Below are 14,986 nucleotides of genomic sequence, written 5' to 3'. Positions count from 1 at the left end.
CCCTGGTGGACAGCTTCACATTTCCCCCCACAGATGGCTGTGCCTAAATGACACAATCAGACCCTAAATAATTTCTAACTGAGGACCAATATGTCCACCAGGCTAGCTTTAAGCAAGACTCTGATACCCTTATTTTTCACTCCATAGTAAGTATCTTACTCAGCAAATATTTCCACAGAAATCAATGGAGTAAAGTACAGCTCACATTGAGTAAGTGAATCAGAATCTGTCTCTTTATTGTTATCTTGCTGAATTCGTTCTTTAAAATATCCTTGTACATTGTGGCAATTTGGGGAATCCGTCCATACAATTGATTAATTCTGTGTGAGACTATGAAGTCTCTGTCTGTATCTTTACCAAGCTGCAAATTCCACGTTCAGCCCTTTGCTTTCTCTGTTGTCCTTTTAACTGCGTATTGGACTGACATTTCATACAGAGCTTGCAATAGATGGTCACTGAATCTGGATGGTGCTCTATTCAAATATAAGCATCCTTGACAATATGCTGGTTCCCACTGGTTTGCCAATGGACAGGTCATCTGACAATGAAGTCAGTTGGGTGTCTGTGATTGCTTGAGAAGGCTGACCTAAGGAGTCCCCTGACAGAGGAGTCTGGAGGTTATAGAAGTGCAGAGCTGCTCTACTAACGGTCTTGAGCCATTTTCTCAATCTGAGGGAAGCAGCAGCCTGATGATGCAGGGGGGACCCAAGATAGTACCCAAAGACTCCCAAGAGAACGGTGAACTACAGAAAGATGCTTTGTGCCCAGGGGATTTGTTGTTTTCTAAATGATTTAGTCTGTCCTATGCTCTCTCTTAAGTAAATAGTAATGGTGTTTTAGACAGCTGTGCAAAGTCTGTCTATGTGTGGTATGTTCTACACCTATCTTATGCCCCCTAACAGTTAACCAGTGAACCCAGAGCACCCACAGGTGAGGAGTTCTGTGAAGGGGTGTGCATTAGCGACTGGGGAATCTTTGGGGTGATAGGATTAGTTTCAGGTCCTATGCAATTGGATCACGGGGACAGAAGGATTCCATTGCCAAGAGACGTGTCAGATACAAGATCTGTGCCTGGAGTGTGTTCCCTGAGGCCCACAGCCAGAGATAATGTCTAAACTCTGCCCAAACTCAACAAGCTATAAGCAAATGGGATTCAGCAACTGGATCCCCTCACAGCAGTCTGGTGAGTATTCAGGGGTGTGAGCCCAGTTAGATCTGTGACACACATCATTTTAAATTTTACTGTCATGTGAAATATTTAAAAATGTAGACCTCAGAAATATACAGTAACAGCTGGATGTGAAGAAGTTTTCCCATCCTGCAAGTATTTTGGAAACTTCAATTTTTTCCCCATTCCAAATCAGGACAAAAAGTCAAACTCCAACAAAATTTCATAAACCAAAATTTATTTTGGTTACGGACAATCAGAATGATTTGTTACAATAATTTTGAAACATTTTATTTTGATTCCAATCTCTTTTTCTAGTATTTTTTAATCTAATTAGGTGAAAAGTGTAAATGAAGAGTCATTTTAAACACGAAAACTAGACTTTTCAGTTTGAAAATATCTGAATTAAATGTTTCAATAATTTCAAAAAAAATTTTAAAATGTTGAGTGTTCAGAGATTTGTTAAAACCAATCCTGTTTCCCAAACAGTTTTGGTTTTGATGAATTTGCATTTTTTGTAAAAACATTGTGTAGAAAAATTCTCAAAAGCACTAATACACAAAGACAGAAAACAAAATAATTGCATTGCCAATTAAGAATATTTTGAAGTATTTTATGCATTGTATTGCATGATTAAACATTGCTGTGACATTTATTGCTCTTAATGCACAATGCTTGTAAGAGTTTGATAGTTAAATGCAAATTGGCTCCTTCAGGCTCAGTTGTAACTAATTATTCAAAATATTACTATTAGTAGTTGAGAATAAATTATATTGTGGATCAGATGTCTAAATTTAATACTGAATGAGTATGTCTGTCAGTTTTCTCTGCACATAAATTTTCAGCAATGAAAATTGCTTTACATATATTGTAATTACATAGTGATAATTTTGCAATATTAATGCCTACTGCTAATAGCAGAAACAATAATAATGATGGTAATAAAAATATATGTACTGAAGCTAACTGGATCTGAAAAATATAATCCTTTCTATCTAGTGTATAAGGAACATGTCCTGCAAAGTACTGGGAGAGATTGTGGGGACCACCTTTCCATTAACTTGACTGGCAGTTGGATCAATTAATAAATTCCATCAGTTCTCAAGTTCCATCAATTCCCATTGAAATCCATGGATCCTGGAAGCTTTCAGCACCTTTAAAGACTGGGCCCCAGATCTGTGAGGCATGACTGTAGAAGAGCATCCTTATTCAGGAAAGCATTTAAAAGTCTGCTTAGCTTTGAAGTAATTTATGTGCTGCCCTGAATAAGGGTGGAGTAAGCATGTGCTTAAATGTTTTGCTGCATGAGTGCCTAAATGTGTATGTAAACTTTTACATTTAAAATGTCCCCAGGATCCATATTTTCAGTGGAATTTATCAATAGACTTTTGGCTCGGTGGACTTCTGATCTTTTCACAATTTCCTCTTAGGTGTATTGAATTATTTTGTGGTGATGATTTTGCCAAGTGGTAAGCTGGAACCAGCTTCAGGATCTGAGTTTGTATGAGACCTCATGAAGCATAAAAATGTATTTACTTTATAATTCATTCAATCATTCATCATCTTCATTGAAGCCATGCAAAGTCTTCATTTGGCCTGAGCAAACCAAAGAAAAGGTCTCTGCTGTAATAAATAAATATGTAAAATCTAAACCCCTGTCTATGTTTTTTGTCTCTATACGAGGACCAGTAGAAATGAGGCTGGAGTCAAATGACTTCTGAAGCTTAGTGAAATTTAGCTGAACATAGTCAGAAAACAATGGAAAAGTAATATTCAGAAAGACCTTAAAATTTTTCATTCCACTAATTGCAAAGACAATCTTGGAAATTAATTTAAAATGGTCAGATCAAATATTCAACAAGCTAGGTCAATATTTAACTGTAAACAGGTCAGTTACAAAATTCAACACATTCTTCATGTCAGTTTTCTGTATTGTATTTTTTTTATGTACATAAACACAACTGAAAAAAAAAGTTTGTATAATAGAAAGACACAAAGTAGATCTTTACACTTCAGCACTAAAAACAGGTTAGATATACATACAAAGGAAATTTGTATCATTTTAGTGAATTTCATATCTTCAATCAAATTCTTGTTTTTCACTATATTGCAAATACGGTGGTAAAATAATTAACAATCAAATTTTGTGTCAGGAACTGTCTATTATACTAGTGAAATAACATTTATTAATCAGTCAAGTCACTGATAGGATAAGCATTATGCTTAATATGATAAGATTTAATTTCGTATTAAAAAACTTTCCTATCACATCCGGGAATTCCAGTCTCACTAACACTCTCAAAATATTTTATAATTTTAATTAGTTTAGGTTAAATAAAACAAGATATGCTGTATGATTTTACAGCAGTTTGGATATTTCCACATTAAGGTTATCCACCAATCCAAGAGCAACAGGCAATTTACTTAGCTGATTCATAGCTCATGATATGCACAGAGAGTATTTCTGACTAGAGATTTGTGAAACTTTCAATACAAAACCAGAAACCGCATGAAACTCACCTGATTTCTGGCTTCATTTCAAACTTGAAACTCAACTGAATGGTTTGCTGTGGATCATAATTTGGACCCATTTTAAAATGAAGATAGTTTGTTTATAAGTGAATGTGAGTGGGTCAATATGGGTTTAAGCAAATCTAGATAAATGTTGAGCAGATGACTGAGTTTCCCTTGGAGTTGTGGGTTTATTTCAAACTAAAACCAGTGCTGTGATACCAAGATTTTTAACAAGTGTCTCATGCTAAAATTTCTTTCTTAGTTTGTAATAAATCATCTATATTATTGGTATTACCAGTTGTATTACTATAATACCTAGGGGCCCTCATACTAGACCAGGATCTCATTGTGCTAGGTGCTGTACAAATAATCATCATCTCTTTTTTTCAATGCCAAGTTTGGGTGGGGCCAAAGTTATGAGCAGAGTCTATCCACATCTGTCTGAGCTTCCATTTGAGTCTATCTGGATGGTTTTATATACTATGTTATACCACTATCTCCTTGGATACCCCTGCCTCTCAGCACGCACTGTTCTATGGAGAACAATTTCAGGCAGATGGTATGGGGTTGTTTTAGCAACATGGCCTGACCTTTGTCGCTGGCACCTTTGGATGATTGTAATAACACACTGCACTTTTAGTCTTCCATGGATGTCAACATTTCCTAATCTGAATAGCCTTGTGACATGTAGAATAAGGTGCAGGCACCTCATTTCAAATGTTTGCTGCTTTTGCTCCAGAGACTTTGTCCGTACCTGTGTTTCCCAACCATAAAGTATTGTGGGTACAATAAGTATTGTATATGATCTAGTTTTAGTTCTCATGGACACTGATTTAAGATTTCAAATGGTTTCATTCAGGCCTGCGAACTTTCTCCTGGCAGTAGCTATCCTCTTGTCAATATCATCTTCATAGCTGTTGTCAGGTGGTTCGATGGAACCCAAGTACTTGTTCAATATCTACACTGCTAATGACTATTTTAGCCTATTTCTTCATTTTGAGGGTGTTGGGGGGTGTTACCTTTAGTCTGGTCTTTTGTTCATTCATTTTTAATCACCATTCTTTGGCTATTGAATATAGGTTAGTTTCTGCTTCTTGGCTGTATTTTTCTGATGGCATTATCACTATGATATTGTCTTCAAAGTCAAGGTGATTGATAATTTGCCCCAGTATCTTGTAGCCTACATCAGTTACTAAGGGAGTTGGAGAAAATGTTTTCTATGTGGAAAGCAAAAAGTATTGGACCGAGCATGCATCTCTGTTCGACTCCAGTTTTCACTTCAAATCACTCTGTCAGTTTGCTGCTGACTCATGCTGCGTGCCAAGCTATTCTGAAGTATTTGAATCAGCTTGCTACTAAAATGGCACTGCTTGCGCACTTCACACGGAGCCTCTCTTTTAACCACATTGCATGCTTACTTAAACTCAATGAGTGTGAAAACCAGTTGTTGTTGTTTAAACTGCATGTGTCTCCAAGATTTGATGAAAATCAAATGCGTATGTACAAATGCAGAAGACAAAGACAGTCCTGTCCCAAGGAACTTACAGTCTAAGCACAGGACAAGAGACAACAGACGGATACAGATAGACAGATTGGGGAGCCTAAGGTAACAATGAGACAATATTAGTGATGCTTGGTTGTGGTCTCAGGACACCAGCAGCCTAACCATTGTCAAGTTTTTTATACATATGCTTTCAGACCATAAGGATGAGGGACTGGTGAAGCTATATTAATTTGTTTTGTTGTTTAAATATAGGAATATAAGAATTGCCATACTGGATCAGACCCATAATCTATCTAGTTCCATATTTTGTTTCTGGCAGCTATTTCAGAGACAGGTGGAAGAAACCTCTTAATAGGTAGATGTGAGATAGTCTTTACACCATCTTTATCCCGTATGGTTATAGAGTTTGGCTTAAACCCTGAAGCATGATGTTTTATACTTTGAATATTTTATAATATTATGGTCCTGGATATTATTGTAATCTCATTAAAAGTTCAATCCCTTTTTTAATCTTCCTACATTGCTATCATCAATGGCATCTGTTAGAAATAATCAAACAGGTTGTCCCGGGGGTGGATTGGGGAGACGGAACCCTTTATTGCCTGCTCGTTTCACCTCAACGCCATGAGTGAGCAACAAGGGGATTACTTTACAATTCTTTTATCCATAACAGTATGTAAATGTATCCATTTCCAGCAACTCCCCATAGACCCTTATTTGGTTACATTGACACCTCTGAAATGAATATTAACAACTACATAATTAATATAATTATACCTGCCCCCGTTTGTTGTTTGTAGGATTACCATACAGAGATCAGGCACATCACCTTAAAACCTATACATTTTACACTAACATTCTTTGAAGTAAAGGCATGCCAGGGGGAAAAGGAAGATAATACTTTTTCCAACCAAAAGGCCTTGCACAGAAATAGCGATAGACTTCTCCCCTGAACAGATGGCCAGGAAGGGAGGAGAAGAAGAAAAAGATAACAGACTCTATCTAAAATGTATATCTATTAACAGAAACAAGATTTGCCCTTGCCATGACCACATTCCCTGTAATTTAGGCCTGACCACCTGTCCAGCTTTTAACTCTTTACTCTCCTACAGCATCCTCTGGTAATGAGTTCCATAGTCATAGATGCATAGATTCTAAGACAAAAGGGACCACTGTAATCTTCTGGGCTGACTTAATGTATAACACAAGTGTGATAGTCTCTATTATTATGGTCACCATTTTTAGAAGATTATGATAAATTTTGTATAAAATATGCCTTATTAGGTATCATTTGAAAAGTCATAATCTGCTAAATATCATTATCCTTTTAAATATGGGTAACAACACTATATATGAATTTATAAGATTTCACTATATGATTGTTACTGAAATATGTTGTAATTGTGGGTAATGCCCACAAACCAGTTTTTCAAAGACAAAGATACACTAGACCCCAGATAGGTGTTAAAGGGCCATCACCTACTTAAGCGGCCATCATCCAGCGGAAGCGGGGGGAGCACGTGTAAACAAGAAATTTACATCATCACAGTGATGATTCAAACCTCACGTCCATAATGGACTGTATATCATCATGACTTAGCAAGGATGTTTCTAGCACAAGGAATTGGATTATAAAGAGGGAGGAAAACACTTGACTTCACTCTCCTCATCCCATCTCTCTGCTGATGACATTAACAACTCTCAAAGAAGCGAACTCAGGGGGAGTTGTCCCAGGCTACAAGAAGATGCAGCCTGTGAAATTTACAGTGTATGGTGAGACAAAGCCTTTGCTTTTAAATTCATTTAGCTTGTTAAATTAGGTATTAGCTTGCAAATTACTCTTTTATTTTATTTTGTAACCAATCCTGACTTTTAAGCATCATCACTTGTAATCACTTAAAATCTAATTTTCTGTAGTTAATAAACTTGTTTTATCTTAACTAGCATGTTTGTATTAATGTGTGTGTGGAAACTCCATTTGGGATAACCAGGCTGATACACATACCATTTTCCATTGATGAAATGGCAGACTTTCTATGAGCTTGCATTGTTCAGTAGTGTGCTGGACAGTAAAAGACACATTTCTGGGGGACTAAGAATTTGAGGGTTTCGCCCAGAAATTTAATTCATGAGTGACTGGTCATAATGCTAATGTATTTAGCTGGGAGCACATTTGCAGGCTGAAGGCTGTGTGAGCAGGCCAGTAGTGGATATTCTGATAGCAAAGCAGTGTAAAAAGCACCCCAGGCTAGAGACTTAAGGGAATGCAGCTGTTCAACGGTCCAGATTGCACCCGGTGTAATGTCACAACAAGCCTAAATTAATTCCTGTTTTACCTAGAGCAGTGGTTCTCAACCTTTTTACCATCGTGGGCTGCCTATGCAGCTCTCTATGTGAGCCGCGTCCATACAATATATATACTACCTGTATGGTCCTGAGGATGTCACATGGGCCACAGCTGTGTGCTGATTGGGCTGCAAGAGGCCCATGGGCCACAGGTTGAGAACCACTGATCTAGAGTACATCTTTTAGGTAAACATCCAGTCTTGATTTAAAAATTCGCAGGGACTGAGAATCAACGCAACCCTTGAAGTTGTTCCATTGGTTAATTACCCTCACAGTTAAAAATTTGGGCCTTATTTCCAAGTCTGAATTAATCTAGTTTCAACTTCCAGCCAAGTGCACATTGTGTAAAAATTGTTTCCTTTTATCAGTTTTGTATTTGCCACTTTTCACTGGCCTTTTCTTCTTGTGTCATGAAACAGGGAGACCAGTATCTCCCTATCTGCCTTTTCTATAGCATTCATTATTTGATATGCTGTTATCATGTCCCTTCTTATTCTTCTCCTTACTAAGGTAAGCAGTCCAATTCTTTTCAATCTCTTTTAATATTAGAGGGCTTGCCCCCCATGCCTGTAATCATTCTTGTCACCTTTTTCTGAACCCCCTCTAAACTTAGTTGTTTATCCATAACCAAGGAAGGAAACACCAGGTGGCAAACAAACTTTAACTAACTGCACTTGCTGGAAGTGTTTATATTCCCCCCCCCCTTGAATGATATATTGTATATGTTGCTAATGCAGTATAGTGTCTATCTTATACATTTTGAAATGTGGGTGATAGTAACAGCTTTTCCCAGGGCCAAGGGAATCCATCCCCCTGAAAAATTAAAAAATCCCTGCCTTTCAAACCATTCCAAAGGTAAAGAATGCATTTTTCAGAAGTACCTTAATGCCCCTCAGAGATAAAACTTCCCCAGCAAGGGAAGCCCTATGAGCCCTGAGAAGCAGAGAACAGGCATAATACAGAGAGCTCTGGCCATGCCTCATACCAGCCCCCTAGAGTGGGGTCTAGGAGCAGGGCTGAGATACCATCTTAACTCCAGTGAGAATAAACCCTGTGCTGGGGGCTTTCTCAGTGTGTGGGGAGTGTATTTCTGCCTCCTTTAAGATCCCTGTATATTTTACCAGAGAAGCCTTTGGGTAACAAAGACCTAGGCCCTGCTTGTACAAACCCACCTGGACCAAGCCCAAACAAACAAGTTTATGTAAACTCCTAAAAGGGGAGAGCTGGATTTCACACAGCTATGCCTGTGACACATTTCTCATTGTAGGTAGCTGTCAGCCAAAGCTACAGAGAATTTGTATGGGTTGTGATAGATTACAAATACTAGATGGGAGGTAGAGAGAGCTCTGTCAGCAGCAATAAGTCATAATTCCTACAGTAGCAAGGACTCTAAGAATATCTCAATATAGAAAGAGAAATACTAATCTGTTTTATCACAAAGCTGATTTGTAGGCAAAAATTTCAATTGATTCTTAAGTGTTAGTTTTATAAGCCACACCATAACCTCTTTGAGACATCAGTATCTTTAAAGTTATGTGTTGAGTGTTGGTAAAAGATGCTGAACTGACAACCCTGGAGTCTAAAATGCTCTGTTTATATAGAGACAAGATGCATCTCAGGCGGCAGCAGTGCGAAATGGTTGCATGACTCTGCACCCCTCGGGCTAGACATCTTTGAGTTGTGTTGTGATTGTCTCCATATGTATTACAAAACAGACTTCCTGCCGTAATATGCATTTTTTAATTAGATGCTTTTCAGTTCTCTTGCTGCTTGCTAACACTGTAATTTGGGAAGCAGTGTTTTTATTAGCTCTGCAAATACCCACTGTTCTTTGCAAAGTCAAGTCCATTACTTCCAATAAAATTTGATTAGGCCTGGTTATCAGTTATACTAGTGATAGTGTGGTCTCTAAGGGTATATCTACACTGCAATGTAAGCCCATGTTTAGTAGGGCTCGAGTTGGCAGACCCTGGGTTTGTTAACCTTGGGCTTGAGCAACTACACTCATTTGTAAACCCAAGCTAGGAATTGTTGAACCCTAGATCCCAACCTGGGGCTCCAGTGTCTACATTGAATTATGCATGCCTGAGTCCAACAACCCATATCCTAGATTTTCCAGTGACTTTCCAAAATATGGCCACTCCAGCCCTTTGTTTGTGGTTCAGTGTGGAAAAACTTGACTGTCCACCAACTTGACTGTCCAGAGGACAAACAATCAACCTGTGGGATTGTGGAATAATTTTGGCCAACTTCCAGACCGTGCGTCTAGTGGGGTTGCATCTATACTACAAAGCAATAGCGCTTGAACCCTGCGTCCGGGCTTGACTTTGTACCCTTCACCCCAGAGAAGTCCTGGGTTAGCATGATTTGTGTGTAGACAGAAGGGGGCTTAGGCTTGAGCCTGAGTTTGGACCCTAGGCTTACATTTCAGCGTAGTCATACCCCAAATAATCCATCTCTTAACTATTCAAATTCACATGATTTAGCTACTGGTCTGTAATATAATGATCAATGGTCTCACCTGGTAGCTATTTTCTTGTGAAGAATGTCTGCTTTTCCTGAGTGACAGTGGACATCTCAGTATTCTTGAAATTTCTGAATGACTTTATCTAGCAGTTTGCAGTCTTCTTCAGATTCCCACTAGAATGCACTGTACATTCTAATGCCATAACCTTCCACGTGTAGCAGTTGGAGGATTTTGCATTCACCAATGTCTGAAAACTAGTTGTTTCCAGTAAAATACAGAAGTACTGCAATCACTTCCTCCAGTTCTCTGCCATGTTCTATTCCTGACTGAGGGATTCAGGCGGCTTCATTTTGCCAAAGGTTTCATTCACTTTTCACACTACACAATGCAATTAATTGAAATTTGTTTGCCACCTCATGTTTCCTTCCTTGTTACAGACAACCAATTAAGTTTAGAGGGGGATTCAGAAAAAAGTGACAAGAATGGCTAGAGGCCTGGGGAAAAAACCCTCTCTCATAAAAAGAGATTGAAAAGACTGGGGTTGCTTCCTTTAGAAAGAAGAACAAATGAGGATGTGATAAAAGTATATCAAACAATGAATGTTATAGAAAAGATAGAGTGTTGGTAAGAGATTGGTCTTTATATTTCCTGTCCCCAGTATCCTAACATGGGTCAGGATTACAAAAGTTAATACCTCTGTCACATGACAGGGGTCATCTTCCACCCCATCCAATGGTCATAACAGCTACGAAGTAGATTTATGGAATACACCTCACTTTATTGACATGCATGTAAGAAGCTAAAATATACAAATTAAACCTCTTGCTGCACCTTCCGGATAAAAGTAATCATGAATTGAGGAAGGATCCAGCATAGATTACACACAATTTTAGGCTTTTATGGGATATTTAACATTTTTGTAAAGCATTATTTGGAATCAATCTTTTGCATTAGCCATTGCATCCCTGACCACGTCTTTTAGAAAAACATCCAATCTTGAATTTAAGATTTCCAGTGATGTAGCATCCACCTCAACCCTTAATAAGTTATTCCAATGTTTACTGAACCTTACTGTTCAAAATGTGTGACTTATTTCTAGTCTCAATTTGTCTAGCTTCAGCTTCCTGCCATTGGGTTTTGTTATGCTTTTGTCTGCTAGACTGAAGAGCCCATTATTAAATTTTTGTTCCTCATGTAGGTACTTACCAACTGCGATCAAGTCACCCCTTAACTTTTCCTTGGTTAAGTGAGATAGATTTGAACTCCTGGTCTCTATCACTATAAAGCATGTTCCCCAACCTTTTTATCATTCTCATGGCTCTTCTGTGAACCCTTTCTAATCAGCATTCATTTTGAATTGGGGTACCACAACTGAACACAATATTCCAATAGCAGTTGCACCAGTAACGAATGCATAGGTAATATAACCTCCATTTTCTTAATCCCCTGTTTATACATCAAAATATCTCATTGCCCCTTTTGGCCACAGCGTTGCACCGGGAACTCATGTTCATCTTATTATCCACCGTGACCTTCAAGCATGAGTCAGTGCTTCATAGGATAGAGTCAATCATCTGGTAAGTATGGCCTACATTCTTTGATTCTATCTGGCTCTGCATATGTGCAGTAACGATCCAAAACGTCAGGAGATCCTTGTGTGAAACTCTGACTGAAGAGATTAACCCCAAATTGATGGCAAATGCAGAGCTTCAGGACTGGTGAACGTGAATTTTATCACCATTAAGGTGCATTACCATGGTGTTTAAACTTGTTTGAAACAATCTGAAAGCGTGAAACCTTTGCTGTATACCTATTTCCATTGAAGTCTTTCAGCAGCAGAGACATCATTAAACACCAGAGTAAAACACAAAAGATAAAGGTTTGCATTTCCTCTGATCTACTCATAAAGCCTGATGGAGTTTTCACTTCATTTACAAAATGGATCTGATTTGATCTTAATTTACAAAGAATGATCTAAGTGCAGTGAAGAGTCCACAGAGGAAAGAACATTTTCAAGTAGCACACACATACTGTGTGGCCAGGCAGAACCAGACTGCACCATTAAAGGACCTTATAATATATTCATCCCCAGAGTGTAAGTGTCTATCTGTTACATTTACAGCATTTTAAACTAGTATTTTTACCAGATATTTTGAAAGATGATTACTTTTCCCCATAGCAGGAAATATGTAATTTAGTTTTAATTTATCGTGACAAGCAGTGCTGACCATGATCTACAGATTTGTTTTAGAAAAGTATTCCAAAATTTGGATGCTTCTCAGCAGAGCTGTTTGGAAAATATCCATCCTACAGGAAATTCTGATATATTTCAACATTTGTTTTCATGCCAAAACAAGATCCCCAAAAAACCTGCCAAAATTTAGATTCAGAAATGTCATTCTTTTATATATATATATATATATACATATATATATATATAATCAAAATAAAAAGTTTTTTGTTTAAAAATGTTGAACTCTTTTATATTTTGAAATGTTGATTCAAAACAAATCATTTCCCTTTTGAAATGTTTTGATTCAAAGATTCCTTTTCAAAATCTGGAAAATGTAACAAAATTCACATTACTAACTTGAAAAAAAAATCGATTTGAGTGAAACCCATATTTCATTGGCGAGGTGTTCTGTGTCCCCCTCTTGTGGTCAGTCCATATAGAGAGTTAAAGGCCTCTGATTTTGGCAGTGAAGGTCTCAGGTTCAGTCCATGCTGATGATTTACGTATGAGGTCATTACATATGCTGTCAGTCATGACTGGATATGGTACAAGAACAATCTTTCTTCTGGCATCTAGGCCCTAATCCAACTCCAAATAAAACCAATGGAAAGATTCCTGTTAACTGCAATGGGAGCTGGAGCAAGCCTATATTCACTTCTCATTCTGATCCCAGTCAATATCTGGAAGTGAGAAGTTTACAAAAATGTAAAAAGAAATAAGTGGAATATTTTACAACCTGAAATAATGTTTAAATCAACTCCCAGTAAAAATTATACTGCAAGGGTATAAAGTGGTTTTTTTCATCCTTAATTGAGTTAGCACTTCTGAGATACAATAAATATTGCAACAATTTTTCTTTCTGTAGTTGTCTTGCCTTTACTCAGGCAAAACTCCAATTTTCTTTTTATCTATCATTATTATTTATATTATGGTTCAACCCAGAAGCCCAAGCTGAGATCAGGGGCCTTTTATTATTATTATTATTATTATTTGTTATTTGTATTACCATAGTGTCTAGAAGTCCAGGCATGGATCCTTTGTTCTAGGTACTTGTACAAACAGAAAACAAAAAGAGAGTTCTTTGGGGCAAGAACTTACTATCTAAATATAAGACAAGATATAACAGATGGATGCAAACAGATGGAGTGGGGAGTATAAGGAAACAATGAGACAATATTGGTCAGCGAGATAGGTAGTGGTCTTGGTGCACTAATTGCCTAACCACTGTCAAGTTTTTGAAGGCATCATGGCAAAGGAGAGTTTTAAGGAGGGATTTGAATGAGGATAATGAATGAGTCTTGAGGACCCTCTCCCAAGGATGAGGGGCAGCATGGGGGAAAGCTCTGTGGAATCCTGACAGAAAACTGGAGGGAGGATAAGAAGGAGTCTCTGAAGCAGTAGGCGTGATTAGAGAGATAAGAGCACAAAAGCCCAGGACAAGATTTCAGGATGAAGGGCATGTTAGACTGTGTAAAATGTGGCTGACAGGTCAAGGAGGATGAGGATGAAGTATAGTTCTGAGTTTGGCTAGAAAGAGGTCATTAGGGACTTCGGTGAGAGCAATTTCAGTGGTGTGGAAGGCGGATTGGAGAGGGTCTTCTACAAACAACATAAAAAGCAGTCCTGTTCCCAAAAGGCTCACAATTTAAATAAGTAAGAAAGCCATAAGATGGGGAAAGAAATAATATTCTCTCTATATTACTATGGAGAAGGCAGAGAGATGTCCATGGTCAGGTAGAAAGTCTGCGGCACAACCATGAACAGACTCCAGATCTCCTGAGTCCCAATATATTGCCGTGACCACAAAGCCATGCTTCTTGTAATCTTTCTGAGTGTTTGAATTTTGGGCAATAATACCAAGGAGTGGATAAAAGGGTAGAGCCTGGCTATCTGCAAAGACAATTATAATGGAAATAGATCCAATGAAACCAAAATAGTTTAAGCTTTGTGTCTAGAGTGGACTCAACAACAACACAGCTTATCTTTCCTAAATAAATGATGGTAAATATTATCAGAATAATTTCTTTTTTCATGAGGAATGATAAATGACTCAAATAATTTACTCTATACAATCTCTAATGATAATGTGCAGGATGAAAAATGCTTATTATCCTAAATGTGGGGAACCCTGCCTCCAAAATTTCCAGACCAGCTTTTCAACACCAAGAAGGTCTATCTACATTTTGGGTAAGCTTCCAAATAAACCCCCTAAACAGAACCTTATTTAGGCTTAAACATCACTACTTTCTATTCATGGTCTTCAGGGGTGCATTCTTATTGCAAAGTGCTAAAGTGCATGCTTCATTTTAAGCATGTGAAAAAGTCCCATTGAATTAACTGAAATGCTTGAAGTTAAACATGTGCTGTGCTGGACTGGGGCTTAAAGCCTGAGGCCTGTTTTGTTTTGCTGCAGGGTTTGGGGAGAGGCAGGCTGACTAGTACTGCTGGCGATGCTAGTGGATCCACAATTGTCTAGACAGGGTGATGGGCTAGCCATGAGTACAGCATTGCGCAAGGGAGTGAGCACTCAAAAGAATGAAGGTTACATTTTTTTGTCAAATGTAGCATATCAAGCACCCCCTGCAAAAGCAGAAGGCCTCCTGGAACAGGCTGTGTTTATGTCTATGGAATGTTTATGGCCCCCGGTTATCAAGAATCTGAGCATCTTGCAATCTGTACTGTATTTATCATCACCATGCCCCTGTGAGGTAGGAAAGTGCTATTATCCCCATGTCATAGATGGGGAACTGAGGC

This window comes from Emydura macquarii, unplaced genomic scaffold, assembly GCF_026122565.2.
Source record: "Emydura macquarii macquarii isolate MOO-44397 ecotype Brisbane River unplaced genomic scaffold, CSIRO-AGI_Emac_v2 contig_71, whole genome shotgun sequence".
NCBI classification, from domain to species: Eukaryota; Metazoa; Chordata; order Testudines; family Chelidae; genus Emydura; species Emydura macquarii.
This window is presented reverse-complemented; position numbering follows the sequence as displayed.